Consider the following 20,646-nt stretch of genomic DNA (forward strand, 5'->3'; position numbering starts at 1 on the left):
TGGCCTTTCCTGTTGTGCCAAAAGGGAGGGATTTGAGGTCTCTCCACCCCGAGGAACACATGCTTGCAACTTATCATGTACTGTTTCTGTCCAGTGTCATTGAGTCCCCTGTGACTCACAATGGCTTTACGGATACCAGAAGGAAACATTGCCGGGTCCTCCGCCATCCTCCTGACCTTGGTTCATCCGAGTCCATTGTTGCGGCCACTGAGTCCATCTGTCCATGGAGAGTTTTCCTCATTTTCATCGACCCTCTAACACCCAGGATGCCTGTTTCTAGAGACCAGACTTTCCTGATGAGGTGCCCAAAGCTAGAGAGCCCAAGTTTCCTGGTCTTGGTTTCTAGGAAGCATTCAGGCTGTGTTTCTTCTCTTACTGCTTTGTTCCATTTTCTAGCTGCCCACGGAACAGTCCCTGTTCTCTGCTAAGATGCATGGAATGCAGCGGATCTCTGTTCCCTGTTGCTTTCCAGTTTTCACAGGAAATTGAGGAGACCATGAGTTGGGTCACATGCACCTTAGTCATTAAAGTGACACCTTTGCTTTACAAGATTCTAAAGAGAAGTTTTTGCAGATTTGCCCAGTGCAATGTGCCATTCCATTTCTGGACTGCTGCTTCCAAAGGTGTTGATGATTGATCCAAGCATAATGGAACTTCATCGTTGATGATTGATCCAAGCGTAATGGAACTTCATCGTGTCAGTATTGACATCAGAAGAATGCGTGCGGGGAACATAGAACTAGGGTATTGACAATGAATGAACACTCAAGGCTTCCATACGTTTGCTATTTTCATGCCCTCTTTGCTTTTTTATGACATGTCTTACGTAGTGTAGCAGGCATGGTCCTGCCTTTGTGAATGGGCATTATTGAGAGTTTTGCCCAATCTCTAACCCTTATTGTTTGTGTAAATCATGTCCAGTCACTTGAGTTCTCATCTGTACAGGTCAACAATCCATATATTCTCGTGTTTGGGGTCTTAAAGGCTGGAAGGTGAACAAGCGGCCATCTAGCTCAGAAGCAACAAAGCCCACATGAAAGAAGCACACCAGCCTGTGCGTTCACAAGGTGTCAAAGGGATCAGGTATAAGGCATCATCAAAAAAAAAATCTTACCATAGTGAATGAAGGGGAAGTGCAGAGTGGAGACCCAAAGCCCATTTGTCGGCCGCTGGAGATCCCCTTGCAGAGGGGTCTAGAGGAGGAGATGAGTCAGTCAGGGTGTGATGTAGCACCGATGAAGAATACAGCTTTCCTCCAGTTCCTAAATGCTTCCTTCCCCCTCACCCCCCACTATCATGATCCAAATTCTACCTTGCAAGTCTGGATAGAGCAGAGGTTGTACACTGGTGCAGATAGGAGCAGGAGGCACAGGGAATCCAGGGCAGATGATACCTTCAGGACCAGGGGTGTGAGTGGCGATACTGGGAAGGTAGAGGGAGAGGGGGTTGGAAAGAGGGAACCAATTACAAGGATCTACATGTGACTTCTTCCCTGGGGGACGGACAACAGAAAAGGGGGTGAAGGGAAAGTTTGGACAGGGCAAGATATGACAAAATAATAATTTATAAATTATCAAGGGCTCATGAGGGAGGGCAAAAAAAGAGGACTTGATGCAAAGGGCTTAAGTGGAGAGCAAATGCTTTGAAAATGATGAGGGCAAAGAATGTACAGATGTGCTTTACACAATTGACGTATGTATGGATTGTGATAAGAGTTGTATGAGTCCCTAATAAAATGTTTAAAAAAAGATGTCTTATGCACATATATTTACCTTTCCTAGGTAGTATTTGAAATTCTATAACACTCGTTAAATGAATGATACCAATGAGAGAATTACCATATGCCCCATTAACAATGTTCCTCAATAAAAGTATATTGATGTCTCTAAAGGGGGCCAGGGACATATATAAACCATAGTTCTAATATAAGAATAATTAGTTCTTATGACATGGCCCTACTTGATGCTCGGTCTCATGAAGAGATCACTGAAGGTATTAGTGAGCTAGCACATTGTGAAAAAAGCAGAGGGTGCCTGGCTATCAGGAAGAATAGCATCTGGGGCCTTAAAGACTTGTCTTAAAACAAGCAGCCACGTAAGTGAGGTGACAATTGAACTTGTCATACCTTGTCACTTGTTCTCCCTTTTGACCCATTTTAACTTTGTTCTCATTTTTATTATTTTTGTTACATTTTCAACTGAGATTTTCCTGATTTATTTTGCTCTTGTTATTGTTTTCTGGCATGTTTTTCTCTATATGAAAACCAAGATAGGTATATCTATATAGATATAGATATATCTATACTGTATATCTATACAGTAACTGGATTAAATGCTTCTTGGCATATACTGCAAGGAGGGGAGTAGGGTAAAGTGGGGGCTAATAATAGTGAGTACCAGGAAGAAGAGAAAGTTCTAAAATTAATTTTAGCAATGATTTCACAACTCTGTGTAATCCATCACACTGTGTGATGTCTGCATGATGTCAATACAACTGTCAAACATTGAGACATTCCGCACAGTAAAGGGGCACAGGAGAAGCTTACAGAAGGAGATGGTGACAACAATGAGTCTCGTTGAAAAGCCTGGGAGGGGAATTTCAGGTTAAAGGAAATAGGAAACAAAGCCTGGAAGTCTGGCGAGCATGTTGCATAAGGAAGTTATGCATACAGTCCTACTGCCGTTGAGTTGATTCTCACTCTTAGTAACCCTGGAAGGACGTGTAACTGGAAGGAATGGCTCTTGTGGGTTCCTGAGGCTGTAAATCTTTACAGGGGCACCCAGCCTCATCTTTCAACATAGCGTTTAACCAAACAATGTGCTTGACTTGGTTTATTGTGGCATTCTGTTTATTGCTGTGGTCTGGCACTGCACCCTCAATCTCTCTGTGATCTGCCTGCAGCTTCCCCTACATCGTTCAGTAGATAAACAATGAAAGGACCAGTTTAAACTCAGCCATCTGGGCCACACCCCTTTCCTCATGCTCCTGCTCTAAGCCACTGGGTTGAATCCTGTTTCTTGGTTCTGCTGGAGTTCAAGGTCTGAACGATCCTCCCAATGCCCTTCAATACGTAGTCTACACAACAATCAGCAGATTTTCATGTCACTTGTCAGTGTTTAACACGCTTTCAGCCTCAGCTAGCTTACTCGATGGGTTCAGCAAGTTGGTGGTGTCAGATGAGACTGTGTCCATACTGGAGAAAACGTAAGTCCAAAGCATTTCTGCTTTGCCCTCAAATTGCCCTCAAAGTGGCATCTCATTGTTGGCAGAATCGACCCATTGTCTCATCTTAGAAAGCAGCATTTTTCATCAAGGCCACCACCTCTCCTACATCCCAGCCTGGATCTACGGGAAGCAATTCTCCATCGACACTCTTTCTGTTTGACCTGAACTACCTCTCAGCACAAAGGCGACACGTTCTTGTTGATGCTTCTGTGAAACCACACAAACACATCACCTCTCATATGGATCTCTGAACTTTCTTCACACTCATATCAATTGTCTACTGCTGTACAAGGGGGGGGGGTACCCACAAAACAAAACACACAAAAAAGAAAAAGCTCCACTGGGCGAAGTTTTCCTAGTATACATTTTCCCTGCTAGGTGAGCAGCCAGCAACTCACTCTGAGTTAGTGCACCCAGTGGCATCACCTGGGAAGGTTCTCTCTAGTCACAGTGAAATTTTTTGTAAAAGCAGATTCGCTCAAACCTTGTATTTTGTTATGGCCGATTTAAGAAAACAGCATGTGGCTGTGAATTTTTCTTTCCCCCTGCTCAGGAAAAATGCCAAAGAAACTATTGTGATGTTGAACACAGCTTACAAAGCCAGTGTGTGGTGGAAGGGTCATCTAAATCTATGGGTGAATGCAGATGCTATTAGCAGTGGGTGCTTACAGAGTGTTGGAACTGAGACTCTGGGGTAAGAGAAAGAAAAATACTTTTGATTGTTGGCGCTTATTTTCTGGTAACCATGAAAAGTTTTGTCACACATCTATCAGGGAGTCAGTAAAAGGTCTACTTTGAAAAGATTTGGTGTCATGAAGCTGATCCACTTCTAAAGAGATAGAGTCTCTTCCTTCTCCTCTGGAAGCTGGCTGGCCAAAAGTGGGCCTTGGCCCTCAAACGCAGCAGATGAAGCAGTGAGCCGGCCCCCAGCCTAGCCTGTAAGTCTTTAAGAGAAGCAACTGTATCCTCTGCCTTCACTCTGTCATCACATCTGCTCCCATGCAGAGTTACAGTCTCAGAAACCCACAAGGTCAGCTATACTCTGTCATGTAGAGTCTCCGCAAGTCAGAATTGACTCAATGACCGTGAGGTTTTTTGTGCATTTGTTTGTTTGTTTTGGGGGGGAGTCAATTACACACATGAAATAATATCACAGCTCTTCTTCTACAGCCTATGATTTCATTTATCACTGTATAACATCATTGTTTTAGAATGCAAACACCTGTGCATACACACGTGCTAATTTATGTCAATATAACTTTGTTTAGAAATATACATATACTGTGTGAATACATGTAACCAGAAACACACACATATAATTATGAGAGTGTTCCAAAGATTCATGGAAACATTTCATTATCTTTCAATTCCACTTTTCCATAAACTTTTAGAAGCATCCTTCCCCAGTGTGTGTATGTGTGTATGTGTGTGTGTGTGTGTGTGTATGTGTGTGTAACCAGAAACCCTTTGCTATCGGTTGAGTGGGTTCTGATTCATAGCATCCCTGTAAGACAGTCAGGGCTTCCAAGTCAGTATCTGCTTTGAAGCAGACTGCTTCGTCTGTCTCCACTGAGTGGCTGGCAGGTTTGAACCGCTGACCTTGTGGTTAGACGCCAAGCACCTAACCACTGTGCAACCTGACTGTGTGCATCTACATATGCACATATGTGCACATGCATGCATGCATCCATATATACATATATGCACATGCTCAATATCTGCTTGTACAAGCATATTATCAGGACACACCAAAACTGGAAAACCCTTTCTGGAAAGGGGTGACCTTGCTGAAAGTGGGGAGGGGATCTTGGGGTTATCCTCGCCATGCAACCTGTTGCTCACTTTGACTTTGAGCTGTGTGTGCGTGAGCTGCTGAGCCGCATCCCATCTAAGGGGTGCACTGTGGTTGGCATGTCTCCCACACTCTTAGCTGTGTGGCTACCACTCTTTATTAGCAAAGGTGTTTTATGGACCTGTTACTAACTCACTAAAAATGATTTAGAAAAATCGATGCACTTATATATTTACATATCGATATGAGTATATATTTACTTATGGATGAATAATATAACTCTGGGCCAACACTATCAAACTTTTCTTTATTGTCAGATCAATGTTTATGGGTCTGTCCGATGCTCAGGCGCATTAGCAGTAACAAAAGAATGAGCCACTGAAGCACCGCCATCCATTCTAAATGGGGTTTATTTGAAAATCAGAAACACTCTTTCAATTAAGGGCCTTCAGGGGGCTTTCCGGCTGGGCTCAGGGTACATTTCCTTCAAATCCCCACTGAATGCATATGCACAGAGACCCCACATGGGGATAGGGGCTGGGAGGGGAGCAGGCAGGAGTCCCCAGGTGCTGGGATGCTATCAGGTGGGATCAGAGTGAAGAGCCCTTGCTGGTTGAATTGGTGTGTTTCCTGCATGCTGGTTGGGCTGGGAAAGAAGCGCCCCCTCTTTCCGGGGCCTGGAGACAATCTGTGGATGGAGGTCCTGTGGCTTCCTATCTGGGAGCTCTCCTCCTGGGTGGGTGGTGGAGGCCACGTGACGCTCTGCGTGGGTGGCTGCAGGTGGCTGCAGAATCTGGCTGATGAATGAGAGCCCTGGCCCAGGGAAGCTCATCCCTCAGCACGGATGCCTCAGCGCTCCCGGGAGGCACCTTCGGGTGTCCACCTGCGCACGCTCCTTGGGCCCATTAGTCTCTACAGAAATGTCCTCTGATGCCTCTGATCACCTCCAGGAGCTTAAGGATGCTCTGGAGACATCGGTGCTGAAAAATGATTCTCCCACAGCTTGGAACACCACCCCTCCTTCCTTCTCTGTGTGGGACACACTTTTGTTTGTTTGTGTGGGTTTTATTTTATTTTTTTGTTGTTGTTTTACATGTTGGCCATTGTTGTTAGTCTCAGGGACTGAAGCTTTCGCTGCTGCATTCTTTTTCTTTTTAAGTATATCATTGTATTGAGGGCTCTCACAGCTCTTGTCACAGTCCACCCATCCGTTGTCTCCAGCACATTTGTACCTAGGTTAACATCTTCCTTTTCAAAACATCTTCTTTCTACTTGAGCCCTTGGGAACAGCTCCTCTTTGTTTCCCCTCCCACCCTCGTGACCCTTTGATAATTTAGAAATTATTTTTATTTCCATATTTGACACTGTCCACTGGTCTCTGCTGGACACACTTTTGGTAGGTGCACCTGGCCTCCTGTGGACTAGAGGAGGGGATGTTGGTGGGGTTCAGAATCAGTGCTCCTGGTGCCCGTTCCCCAAGCAGTCCTCCATGCCAACAACAGGGAGCAGGTTGAGGGGATTGAACTAGCGCCGAGTCAGCACCCAAGATCTCTTTCCAGGCTCTCAGTTTCCATTTATGGGGAGACCTTGGAAAGACCCTGGGAATGAAGAGATTCTGAGATTTCTCCAACAACTGTGCGACGGCCTTCATGCTTGCTCTCCCTTAAGAGCTTGGCATAGGACCCCCCAGCTCCCTCCTGTCGACTTGCATGGTGGTGGCGTGAAGCTTCAGCTCTGAGGTGGGCCGAACGGAGGACGCTGAGCCAGCCCAAGGGCCACTTCTTTCCCTCTCTCTGTCTCTCTCCCCGTTTCTATAGGGAACCGCAGACGTCTGCAGTAATACACACAGCATCATTGACGCATCAGTGTTCTTCCTCTCGGCGTTTTATCTTTATTGGATTTACTGGACTGTGCTGGGTTTTGTTGTGTTTTTAATGTTCTTATTTGTCTAATCTTTTTTTAATGCTTTCTAATTGAGAGCAATGGTAAGGACCCAGGCCTCATTTCCCAAATCAAAAGTGCTAGAATGTTCTGTGAAAGTGGAAGCTGCCTTGATGCAGTGAGACCCTTTCTCCGTGCTTGGAGTTGAAATGGTTGGTGGGAAGAGAGAGTGTGGCATGCCCCGCCAGGCAGCCCTGGCTTCCTTCTGTGCCGCCTTCGGCATGTGGACCTCGGTTGTGGTTGTTTGATCTCTAAAATGGGATCGTCATCCCCTTCAGTCATCAAGGGCATCTGAAGATTAAGTAGCAGATAGTAGTTCGTTCTCAAACAGAATTCTAGGCGGAGCCTTAAGGCATTCTGCAATAGGAGGGAGAGCCTACACGGAATGCTACACCATCATAGAAACTTTTATTAAACAAAAATATCAAAGCGGTAGGTTATTGTTTCTCCATATAGTCTCCACCCAGGTCTGTAAGCTTCTGAAGGCCCCATTTCCATCCCCGAAAAAAGTGCAGGTAAGATCGACAGTACATGAAATGGCAGTGTGGGCATCTCAGGGAATGTAATCCCTGCTCTCTTTCCATGCCCTTTGGGTGTCGGCAACAAAAGGAAGTGTGCAGGGGCAAGGACAGAGCTGGAGGGCGGGCTGGATAAGGTTCCCCGTGAATTCCCATGGGACTCCCTTTCTGTCCACGAAGAAGAAACAGGTGCACTGTCATGGTGGGAACATTCTCTCACGCAGCCTGCCTGGCCTTTTGCCACCAATGCAGCTCCCCGCCCCTGCCCCGCCCATACACACACTGTTGGAGCTTCTTCTGATTAAGGCCCTGTGATCATCCCGTGACCCTTGAGAAAATCTATCACTGGGACCCCTTTAGAATATCCCAACCTGGCAGAAGAAAACAAAAACAGCCCCCACCCCCCCGCCAACATTCTGAGCAGATTTGAACTGAACTGGCCTGGCAGGTCCACGAGCAGCCCCTGGTTTGAGTGGACGTTCATTTTTGAAGGCACCCTGATGTGTCTAAGGCCAGTGTATGCCCGAGGGACCTTGTCTGCCACTACCTCCTGATCACAGAGTCAGGTTTGGTTTGGAACAAAGCCGTGCGTGTGTGAACTGGGACCCCAGTAGTCATACTGCCTGGCTCACTGTCCTGTGACAAGGGAGGAGAGGAAGTATCAGGGAGTCATTATTAATTTCCCTGTGGAAATTACCATCACCCTCAAATGCGTTCTATACGGAGACCTGCAGCATATGGCCCCTGTGGGAGAACAGACCCATGGGCCCCAAGGAGCATCACGTTGTCCTGTCTTTACCTCTTTCCATCTTTGCCTCGCCTGCTCTGAGAGAGTGGAGGATTGTGAAAGGCAAGGAACTGCCAGAGCCTCAGCCTCTCCACTCATCGGTCTGTGGTGACTGTTCTTGCTAAAAGCAGTGCCTTTCACAGCCTCCCTTGGGTGACGCAGGGCTAGCAACGCTGGACTCGGGGTCCCCGCCTCAAGTGGGAGTCAAGGACAGTGGGTAGAGTATCCACATGGCTGGGTGGGCATTCCCCACCTTGCTCTTTCCCATGTGAGGGTCTGAGCGTCAGCCCCGAGGCGGGTGCTGTGAATGCGCACAGCAGCTCCTGCTGTGTCGCCGAGGCTGGATTCATTCAGGCCCCGGCGGATTGCTCAAAGGCTGGAGGTTCAAGCCCACCAGAGGTGCCTCAGAAGAAAGGCCTGGTCACCTACTTCCAAACCCACAGCCACCCGGCGGGCACAGGTCTAGCTGACACACAGGGAGCCACGAGTTGGCATGCACTCTAGGCAGTTGGTTCATTTGGTTACATGTCTGCAGCTTCCAGGTACCTGGAGACGGAATCCCAAGTGAGAGTGGTCTTCTGAGAACAGAACCGTGTGCTCTGTAGACTTGAGACTTGTCTCAGCAAGATTTTCAAGGGCACCTTTTACCACCACTGGGTTTCCACTGCACCTTGGATTTCAGAACCCAAGAGCAGGCACGTCTCTTTTGTGGGGCTCCGCTTTGCTGTGCTGTGCAGATGCTGCGTGTGTTTCGTCTGTGCTATACTGCATCCTAACTGGCACGTCTCTTCCTTGTGACCTTTAGGATGGATCTTGAAATTTTCTGTTCAATGATAGATGCGATGCCACTTCAGAGCCCCTGGTGGCAGAGTGACTGTGTGGTGACCTGCTAGCCACTAGGTCAACAGTTCGAAACCACCAGCTTCTCTGTGGGAAACTGTGGGCTTTCCAATCCCACACAGAGTTTCTGTCTGGAAACCTCACTGGGGCAGTTCTACCCTGACCTCCAGGATCACTCTGCATGGGAATCAACTGGACGGCAGGGAGAGAACGAGTCAGTGATGGTCATTGATCTCCAATGTGTTATTCTTAGCATAGTGATCATAGGAGTCTCCTAGTATTCTTTGACGCTGTGTCTAAGTCAGAACAAAAGAAGAGCATTTTAAAATAAAAGTTTTGGTCTTTCACCAAATATTACTGTAATATATTGTCTAACCTTCGCTGTATAAAGCATTTAAAATATATGATGGGGTAGTCCAAGAAACATGATTTTTTTTTCAAAGCTCGGTATTTAATTTTTTTTTTTTTACAAAACAACCTTATCACCTTCAAAGACTTTCCATTACACTTAATACATTTGTTAAGTCTGTTAAATACATTTGTTAAATCCATTCAAACTCATCTGTTTGGATGGCTAACTGCACCCCCCTTGTTTTCTTCTTCACCTCTTCTACATCTTTAAATTGCTGTCCTCTCATGTCCCTCTGCATTTGAGGAAACAAAAATAAACCACATGGAGGGAGGTCAGGTGAGTCAGGTGTGTGGGGCAAGAGAGGCATGCTCTTTTTGCCCAAACCTGGCGCACTGAGATGGCTGAATGAGCAGGTGCATTGTCATGGTAGCAAAACCAGTTCCCCGTCTGCTACAAATCATACCTTTTTTTTTGTTACACTCTATTATGCAATCTTTTCAGAACCTAAAAATAGAAAGCTCGATTAACAGTCTGACCTGGTAGAATGAACTCCAAATGCACTATGAGTCAACATTTTCGTCTGTTCGGAAGTTGATGGGCATCCAGAACAAGGTTGGTCATCGGTCAACATTTCACCTAATTTGAAAAGAGAAAAACACTCTTAAACTTGAGTTTTTCCTGTAGCCCTGTCCTGGTAAGCTGTGTTCAACATCACAATAGTTTCTGCAGTATCTTTCTTGAGCTGGAAACAAAATTTCACAGCAGTGCCCTGGTCTCTTAAATTGACCATAAGCAAAAAAAAGGTGAGAGAGAGATTTGAGTGAAACTGCTTTTATGAAAAAATTCACTGTGACCAGGGAGAACCTTCCCAGGAGACGCCACTGGGTGCACTAACTCAGATGGAGTTGCTTGATGCTCACCCAGCAAGAAAAATGTGCACTATGAAAGCTCTGTGCAGAAACCAAAAAATAATTAAAAACAAGTAAAAGCAAACTTTATTGCTACTACTTTGAAAAGTTGTTTTCAAGGGAAATCTTTAAATACAAGCTTTGTTGAACTTAAACCAGAAGATGTCATAAGTATAATCATGTATGACTACCCAAGCAGCCTTGAAATGTTTAAAATCTTTTAATGTCCAAGTTTGGTGTTGCATATGCTCCAAAATCAATTATCTCAGGAAATTATTAAAAGAAAAAAAGTAAAGAAAAATCACATAATTGTGCATATAAAAGTTGGTATGCATATTAATTTTCTTTTATGGTATATGTATACATATTAATATATGTATATGACTGTAATCCACATGGTTGGCAGTTCAAAACTACCAGCAGTTTTGTGGGATAAAGACTGGGCTTTCTACTCCTGTAAACACTGACAGTCTTGGATACTCACAGGGGATCCATATGAGTCAGCATTGACTCAATGGCAGTGAGTTTGGTTTTGGTTTTTGGAAAACCCTGGGTTGATGGGTATTCAAACCATAGTATTGGGTTTTTAATTTTAATGTCAGTAGCTCAAACCCGCCAGCCACTCAGGAGGAGAAAGATGAGGCTGTCTGCTCCTATAAAGATTTTCAGTCTCTTAAACACTATATATACAGTTTGAATTAGAGCCAATTGGATAGCACCAGTGGCTTTTTTGTATTCCTCTCTTAGGTATATTGAGTCTAATTCCAGGCATACCTCAAGCTAGCGAATGAACTATTATTAGGAAATACCAGGCACAGTATTACAACTCTGGTTATTTGTTTAGTGGGTAAATTTGTTCATCCTATGTACAACTATTGTGGTTATGCTAATAAAACAATGCATTTATTTGAACACCAAATTTTTTTGTCTGTCTGTTTGCTTTGGGGGCTAAAGGAGGTGCTAGACCCTTCTCAGGAGAAATATGAGGCTGTCAGCTCATATAAAGATTTGTGGTTGTGATAGGAGCCATCAAGTCCGTTCTGACCCATCTGACTTTGTGCACAGTGGAATGACTCACTGCCTGGTCCTGTGTCATCCACACACTTGTTCCCGGGCTTGAACCCATTGTTGCAGCCATTGTGTCAATCCACCCAACTCCTTGAGGGCCTTCCACTTTTTCACTGTCCTCTTTACCAAACATGATGTCCTTCTCAAGGGACTGGTCTCTCCTAACAATGTGTCTTCAGTGCGTAAGAAGTCTTACCATTTTTGCCTCTAAGGAGCACTCTGGCTGGACTTCGTCCAAGACAGATGTTTGTACTTTCAGTAGTCCATGGCACCTTCAGCATTCTCCAGCACCATGATTTGAACGCATCGACTCTTCTTCAATCTGACCTATTCAATGTCTAGCTTTCACATGCAATTGAAAATGCCAAGGCTTGAGTCAGGCACACCTTAGTTCTCAGAGTAACATCTTTGCTTTTTGATACAAAAAGAAGGTCTTGTGAAGCAGATTTACATAACGTAATTTTCCTTTAGATCTCTTGATGGCTGCTTCCATGAGCATTGGTTGTGGATCCAAGCAAGATATATCATTGACAACATCAGCGTTTTCTCCATTTATTATGATGTTGACGATTGGTCTAGCTGAGAGGATTTGGGTTTTATTTATGCTACGTTGTAATCCATACTAAAGGTTGCATTTTTCGATCTTCATCATCATGGGCCTCAAGTCCTCATTGTCAGCAAGGTTGCATCATCTGCATGTCTAGGAATGTCCTTTCTGACAACGACTTCCGTGTCATTCCTCTTGCTTGTGTTATTCCTGGCATAGTAAACCATCTGATTTTCTTATTCAGAATGGCCAGTACCCATCCATCTCAGCTCACTAAGGCCTAGGATATCAATCTTTTAAGAGTTCATTTCATTTTTTAAAAAACATTTTATTAGGGGCTCATACAACTCTCAGTACAATCCATACATATACATACATCAATTGTATAAAGCACATCCGTACATTCTTTGTGCTAATCATTTTCAAAGCATTTGCTCTCCATTTAAGCCCTTTGCATCAGGTCGTCTTTTTTCCCCTCCCTCCCTGTTCCCCCCTCCTTCATGACCCCTTGATAATTTATAAATTATTCTTTTGTCATATCTTGCCCTATCCGGCATCTCCCTTCACCCCCTTTTCTGTTGTCCGTCCCCCAGGGAGGAGGTCACATGTAGATCCTTGTAATCGGTTCCCCCTTTCCAACCCACTCACCCTCTACTCTCCCAGTATCGCCTCTCACATCCCTGGTCCTGAAGGTATCATCCACCCTGGATTCCCTGTACCTTAAGCTCCTATATGCACCAGTGTACAACCTCTGCTCTATCCAGACTTGCAAGGTAGAATTCAGATCATGGTAGTTTGTGGGGAGGAAGCATTTAGGAACTGGGGGAAAGCTGTAGTCTGCATCGGTGCTACATCGTACCCTGACTGACTCATCTCCTCCCCTAGACCCCTCTGTGAGGGGATCTCCAGTGGCCGACAAATGGGCTTTGGGTCTCCACTCTATACTTCCCCCTTCATTCACTATGGTAAGATTTTTTTTTTTGATGATGCCTTATACCTGATCCATTTGACACCTCGTGATTACACAGGCTGGTGTGCTTCTTCCATGTGGGCTTTGTTGCTTCTGAGCTAGATGGCCACTTGTTCACTTTCAAGCCTTTAAGACCCCAGACACTATCTCTTTTGATAGCCGGGCACCATCAGCTTTCTTCACCACATTTACTTGTTCACCTGCTTTGTGGCTTCAGCAGTTGTGTCGGGAGGGTGAGCATCATAGAATGCCAATTTAATAGAAGAAAGTATTCATGCATTGAGGGAGTACTTGAGTTGAGGCCCAAGGTCCTTCCACCACCTTAATACTAAACCTATAAATATAGAAACATAGATCTATTTCCCCATCCACATATATATTTGCATGTACATGTCTTTGTCTAGACCTCCATAAATGCCCTTTGCCTCCTAGCTCTTTCCTCTGTTTCCCTTGACTTTCCTCCTGCCCCACTCTCATGCTCATTTTTGATGACTTCCAATTTTCTATTGATTGACCGAGTCAGAGATTGCGATACACAACTCAAGGTGGAATCCCATGACCGCATTGCAAGCACATGTCACTCTCAGCAGTCCTCTTCCCTGGGGCTCCTGCACAGGCTCATTAAACCCCATGCAGGGTGCCCGTGCCAGAGCTGCGCACTGCGATATTTTCCATTCTGGTGAAACGTTCTCCCCCCCACCCCACATAGTATGATCTCCGCCCTGTCTGGAGTTCACTGCAGCATTGGCCATGACGGAACTGGATTGGTCTGAAGACCTGGTCTGAGGAAGCGAGCCTGGGGTTGATGGAGATGGGTGCAGGTGGGAAACTCCTGCTTAGGTTCCTATCCGTGGGTCTGGAAAAACGGTCTACTCTGATGCTGCCTGTGTGCAGTACCCATCAATTCCATTTCTAAAACCCACCTAGGCAAGAATACGACATGTGTGCAGGCATGTTATCAGCCATGAGACCACCAAATAAATATCTACATCATAGGAAATAGTCACGATTCAACATGGGGAACTTAGGTACACTAACCATGAATAGAAGCAATTGGTATGATGAGCCGAAAATCGATAAGGCATTAAAATCGATGCTGCGAGGAGTCCATACTTATGACATAGGACATGTTGGTGGTTTACCTTTAAATGAAAACAGCAGGCCACCGTGTACTATACACAGTTGCATGCACCTCAAAAATATTACAAAGACAGAAATCAAATGACAACATTGGTTATTCTTGGTCTGTTTGGATTGGTGTTTTATTTTTATTTCCTATTTTATTTTTTTAAAATTCCTACAATGAACATATACTATGCAATCACCCCCCAAAAAAGCATATGGAGGTTACTGTATTTCATACAAACAATGTGCTATGCAATTTTGACAAACCGTGCAAGCCCTGATCTATGAGTTTCCTGTGCATTGTTTGTGTTATATGTAAATGTTCCTGATTTAGGTGGGCATATTACCTTAAAAAAAGGTGATAACATTTTGTTTGAGGATTTGTATCACTGGTCTGGAACACAGTCAAAATGCATCCGTGATGCCAATGAGGAACATTTCTGACTTGAGATAGGACCATTGTGTTCTATTTTCCTCTTTAATGCAAGTGCCCTTCAGCAGAGAGTCACTACGTGTCAGGGTCAACTCAAGGCACACAACAACAGCTCATCTTTCCTTCTGGGGTCCACTGGAAACAACCTCCCCGCCTTTCCCTGACCTTTCCACGCCTTAATGATCTGCCCCTCCTCTCCCTAACGGTGCATGCAAACAAAAGGTGGACCCTTGATTTTACACAGTGTTAATGATATCCCTATTTTATTGTCCCTGAGGACAGACATAATTCACTAATACTTAAGTGTGGTATAGTAGAGTTAAATCGACTTACTGCGATAATGAATTCACTTTAAAAATAAGAGGAGCTCTTTTGGGGCATGTCATAATTTCCTGTGTGTCACATAAAAGGAAATTAACTAGCAGCTGGAAAACTGGATGGCAGCCTTCTGAAGGCACTCGTTAATGTGCATCCCCCAATCCAGAAACCCACCTGCGTGCATTGCGTCTTCCAGAAAATGGGGTCCCAATGAGTCATAGGGAGAGATGGTATTTTGGTCCCAGTGAGTCATAGGGAAAGATGGCGTCTTAATAAGGTTCCTACAATCCAACGCCAACATTGCAATTTACTTCCTCTATGAAGAAAGACTATAAATTATACTGTTCACAATGTAGCACTTTCCCCAAGGAAAGATATTTGAAACCAAAATGCCCTCCACCTTTGTTTTCATTTAGAGAGAGAAAGAGGTTAATTAGTACTATGGCTGAATCACATTGATGCATTCTCCTTTCCAGGAATTCCAGCAAATCTGTTGTGACTTTGTAATATATCAACTCGGGCTACCACACAGTGTCCCCTGGCCTGGCCACTGTGAGACTGAGGTTGGTCCAGGCCTTTTGACTTTCCTCCTATGGTGCTTGGTCCCTGGAGCTCCTCTCCTGTGTGATGATCGGGACTGCAGCAGGTAGCGTCCGGGTAAGTCTTCCTCGGATTGAGTCATGATACTGGGACAATGTAAAATGCATTCACCCTCCTCATCCCAAATTCCTACCTTCCAGTGTCAGAAGGCTGATGAAGAGCCTTGAACACAGGGCTGCATGTTTCTATTCAGCCCCATAGTAACTTTTTCCTCCATTGCAGTGAGTAGAAAATGGCGTGGCCACCTCAGCAGTTTTGAGATTTCTCTCTCAAGGGTCACTTCTCCACAGCAATATGACTGGTGGGGGAAGAAAGGACACTCCTGTCCCAGCCCTGTCACCTTCTATGCCCCTGTACAGCAGCAGTTCTCAACCTTCCTCATGCCGTGACCCTTTAATACAGCTCCTCATGTGGTGGTGGCCCCCAAGGGAAACATGTGTTTCCTGATGGTCTTAGGAGACCCCTTGGAAAGGGTCATTTGACCCCTAAGGGGGTCACGACCCACAGGTTGAGAATCGCTGCTGTAGATGGCGACACAGCTTTATACTCCTGAAATTCAGGCACAATCATAGTTGGAGCAGGAAAGCATGGCCTTGTGACCCTGAGGCAAGAAGAACTAGGTGGTACCCAGAAATCACTCCTGACTGCTATGAAAGGGGACACAGTAGAAGGTTCTGGATAGAGTGGGAGAGAATGTGGAGCAAAACTCAAAATCATAAAAGAGATGGAGCATACTTAAAAGAGATGGGACATACTTGTCTGATAGAGAATGCTGGAACCCCAAGACTATGACCTTGAACCCTTTCAGATCTGGAACTGAACTCGCTCCCACACACCCCACCCATGGTTCAGTTTTCAAACTATAAGTCTAAGAAGTGAGCAGTAACATGAATGAGGGACATAAGACTTAGAATAGCCAATCACTAGATATCCAAAGGGCACCCTTTACCCAAGGGCAAAGGTCAGAAGGCCACAGGGCTGGGAAAGCAAGGGGAATGGAAACAGGAAGTGGGATGTGGGATGTTTCACTGAAGGGCTTGCAAGCAGCACCGTAAGACGCCACATGTATGAATTATTCAAAGGAAAACAGATCTCCTCTGCCCATCTTCACCCCATTCAAAATAAAGTGTTACCAAAAAAACCTCACGGGCTTGGCCACACCATGTCCAGTTCCCTCCCCAACTCCCTGTCCGAGTGTGTGACCTGGCAAGGAGAGGGGTTATTTATTTTTCCTAACCGTGGGATCTTCGTCCTGGACATGGGGTCAGGAAGGCAGTTTTTTTCCGGGGTCTGAGATGCTCACCGGAGGATCCAGGAAGCGCGTCCTCGTGGAGCATAATGGACCCAAATATCTATCTGTCATTAAACCCAGAGCTCAGCATGCTCTTTCAGCAAAACAGCAATGAAACAAAACAGGACCAAGTGCACAGCACGTGGTCTGGATCGTTCCTCTTGGCTCCCAGCTCCAGTACGGACGATTGTTCACACACATTCCTTCCTTCAGCTCCTCAGCTCCCAATGGCGCTGCCCCTCAACTACAGGATTCTGTACAGAAATGCCCAAGATACAAGAGTTGACTTCCACTGAGGTCGTCTGGTGGTGCAGGGAGTCACTGCTAACCCAACGGCTGGCTGTTCAAACTCCCCAGCCGCTCTGTAGGAGAAAGCTGAGGCAGTCTGCTTCTGTAAACATGTGCAGTCTCAGAGCCAATTGAGGCCTTCCACTCATTCCTACGAGTCCGGATCCACTCCCTGACAGTGGGCTTGGGTTTTGTTTGTATTTTATTTGGGGTTTAGTACCAAGAAGGTGAAGAGCATGCCCCTCAACACTTTCCCATAATATCAATTTAACTTCGGTCCAGTACCCCTGGCCAGACATTCGCATACAAGGCTTTTTGGGGATGGGCTCAGTTTTTAATTAGTTATCTAAGCTGGGTCCAAGAGCCCACAGCCTTTATGCCTTCTGCTGCCTCACGCCCTTCCATCTCCCTGGCTTGTGCTTCTCACCCCAATATCACTCACTTTCAGAAGTCTTGTTGATGCTGCCTGCTTCTTATGAGCTAGTACCAAAGATGTTCAGGTTTGAGACCGAGTTACAATATTGAGCACAGCAAGGACACTGCATCCCTGTAAATAGTTGCTATGGCTACCTGGGGCACCAGCCTGCCTCTGTGACTTGCCTCATAACTTCCATTATATCCAAGTAAACAGCGGACAGTGTGTGTTGCACGCTGTATAATAAAACGTATTTCAACCCCACTGTTACAGCACAACCTGCACTCTCATAGGGAACCCTATGGGGAGCTGCTCCCAGCCAGAGAGTGACCAGTTCCTGAAGAAGGACGTGGTGCTTTGTGAAGTAGAAGGTCAGTACAATGGCTAAGTATCAGATGCTGGCCAAAAGGTCAGCCAGGTGAACTTATCAGTGGTACTCAGGAAAAAAGATGAGGCCGTCCACTCCTGTGAGCATGCTGGTTCCCCTGGTAACCCTGCTGCAGGATCTCTGTGAGTTAGCATCGACTCGATGGTACTACTCCATTTGGTTTGGTTTTAGTTAAAGCTCCTCATGTGCATGGAGGCTTAAGAGTTGATTGAGCTGAGCAGGTTCCGGGGGAAGGCATACTAGGTAAAAAGGCCTGACAATCTCCATCCAAAAATCAGCCATTGAAAATGGTGGTATCAGCAACCAAGCCTGGGGACAGCCCAGGACCCGGCACCCTTTCTCACCATGGTGCACTGGGTCACAGTGAGTCCAGGACATCCACCACAGGAGCAATGAGAAGTCAATGGAAGGGGCATTGCGCCTTCAGAAACGAGGGTGACTCCCACGTCCAGGGGCTGGAGCCCACACCATGTCATAGGCTGAGGAGCCACCAGGACTGTCCGGAGACATGCACGGGAGAGAAACCGTGTAGACTCCAGGGTCCGACACGTCTGGACTCATTCCCACTGAGCTCTGCCATGTGCTTCCTGGGGGACCAGGGACAAGTCACAGACCCTGGAGTCTCCGTGTCTTCCTCTAAACTCTAGAGGAAGTTGATCATATAAAGGGAGAGCATGTGGTATTCTCATGAGAAGATGGTGGTCTGGGCGCAGTTTAAGTCCATCGGTTATGACCTAAAGATCCAAGCACTAGTGCTTAGCACGTGTGAGGGAAGAGCAGGTGGACATGCTATCTCTCGGCACCATTTGAATGGTGGTGTCTTAGAAGACGCCCTGCCTTTCCAGAGGTGCTGCGATTAGGTGCTATGAGGTCAGCTCCAACGGACAGTGACCACAAAAGGAAACACCGCCTGGCCCTGAGCTGTCTGCATAATTGCTAAGCACAAGCCTGAGGTCGTGGCCGCTGGGTCACTCTGACTCCTTCAGGGGTTTCTCTTTTCTTCTGCCCCTCTACTCTACCAAGCATGACGTCCTTCTCCAGGAAAACGTCCCTCCTGGTAAGATGTCGAAAGTCTACAGGGTTAAGTGTCACCATTCTTGTCTCTGAGGTGCATTCTGGTGTCCTTCTTCCAAGACAGGGTTGTTCATTCTCCCGGCAGTCTGTGGCATAGCACCATTCTCCACCAACGCCCCCATGCAAACCCATCCCTTTTCCTGCAATCCTCCTTATTCGTTGCCCCATGGGCAGAGGGGGCCATTTCTAGATCCTGGCTTGAGGAAGGGCCACCTTTGTCCTCACAGGGACATCTTTGACCCTCAACACTTTAAAGAGGTTTCGGGCCAATGATTGACTCGAGGCAATAATGCCACTGAATTTCCCAACCGATGGTTGTGTGTGTGTGGACTGGGGATCTAAGCAAATGAGATCCTTGACAACGTCGATCATATGTCCACTTATTGTGATGCTGTGATGATCCAGGTGCAGGTGGGTGGCTCCCTTTAAGGAATGGTATTTCTAGGAGACCACATGGAAAGCACTAGCCCCAAAGCATCGGTGAGAAGATGTGGGCCTTGTGTTGCATCTGTATCCATGGCGGGGAAACAGCAAGGCTGTGGAACTCGGAGTGAAGAAAGTAATCAATGTCACTGGACTGAAAGAAATTGATGGACAAGCTCATGCTTCACTCTGTAGACTTTCAGGGGAAATAAAATACATCGTTTACAAAATAAAGTGAATGATGTTTCTTGGTGGATGCAGGAAGAACCACAGGGAAGGGGTACTCGCTCTGAGTGAGTCACCCCAGCACTGAGGCAGCAGGGCCACGCTGGCCTCCACCACATTCCCCATGACCCCGCCTGGCTCTGAGCAATCTGGGCTCAGCTGAGACTGCACATGCCTTCCGACTGGGAGGGCAGAGGGGCCGGGGGCGCTGCTTGGCTGCATCTCTGGCAGGCGCTCAGAGCCCTCCAGTTTATAGAAAGGTCTTGGGTAGGTGACGACTGCCTTTCAATCCTGACAGCCCCCTCGTGCCCACAGAGCGAGTTACCGGCAGGAACACCAGCTGATTTATTCTTTATCTTCACATGTGCTGAGACAACTGGGTTCTCCTCTCATTTCAAACATTCACAAATGTATGACAAAGTCCAAAGGCATTTAAAAAATGATGAGGCCAACTGATCTCATAGAGATTGGTAAGACCCTCAAGGCTGTGGTCCTCAGGAGCTCATCCAGCCTGGAACTGAACTCTCCACTTGGGATCAGCATTCAGCCAAAAGTAACCACAAAACCAACCTCCACCTCCACCCCACACTGCCCATAGATCCAGTCTGACTCAGGGTCACCATACACGCAGAGTAGATGTGCTCCAAGGGATTTCTCATTCTGCATCTCTTTCTTCCAGAAAAACAGTAGACATGCGTCAGGAATGTTCTTCTCAAAACAATGAACCATTCAAGACCCAAAGGGCACCAATTTTTCCAAGACAAAGGCAGAAAGGGCAGGGAAGAAGGAGACATGGAAATTGGGACCCCAGGAAGAAGATGTCAAGAGTGCTGTTACATTGAGGGGACTGCGACTAATGTCACAAAACAAGATACGTATGGATTGTTGAGTGAAAGACTGTGCTCTTTTTTTTCTCCAGTGATATTTTATTTTAAACGTTTCATTAGGGCTCATACAATTCTTATCACAATCCATACATACATCAATTGTGTAAAGCACATCTATACATTCATTGCCCTCATCATTCTCAACACATTTGCTCTCCACTTAAGCTCTCTGCATCAGGTCCGCTTTTTTTCAAAAGACTGTGTTCTGTCAACTTTTAACCAAGCCACACA

The sequence above is a fragment of the Tenrec ecaudatus genome, chromosome 16, assembly GCF_050624435.1.
Source record: "Tenrec ecaudatus isolate mTenEca1 chromosome 16, mTenEca1.hap1, whole genome shotgun sequence".
In the NCBI taxonomy this organism is placed as follows: domain Eukaryota; kingdom Metazoa; phylum Chordata; class Mammalia; order Afrosoricida; family Tenrecidae; genus Tenrec; species Tenrec ecaudatus.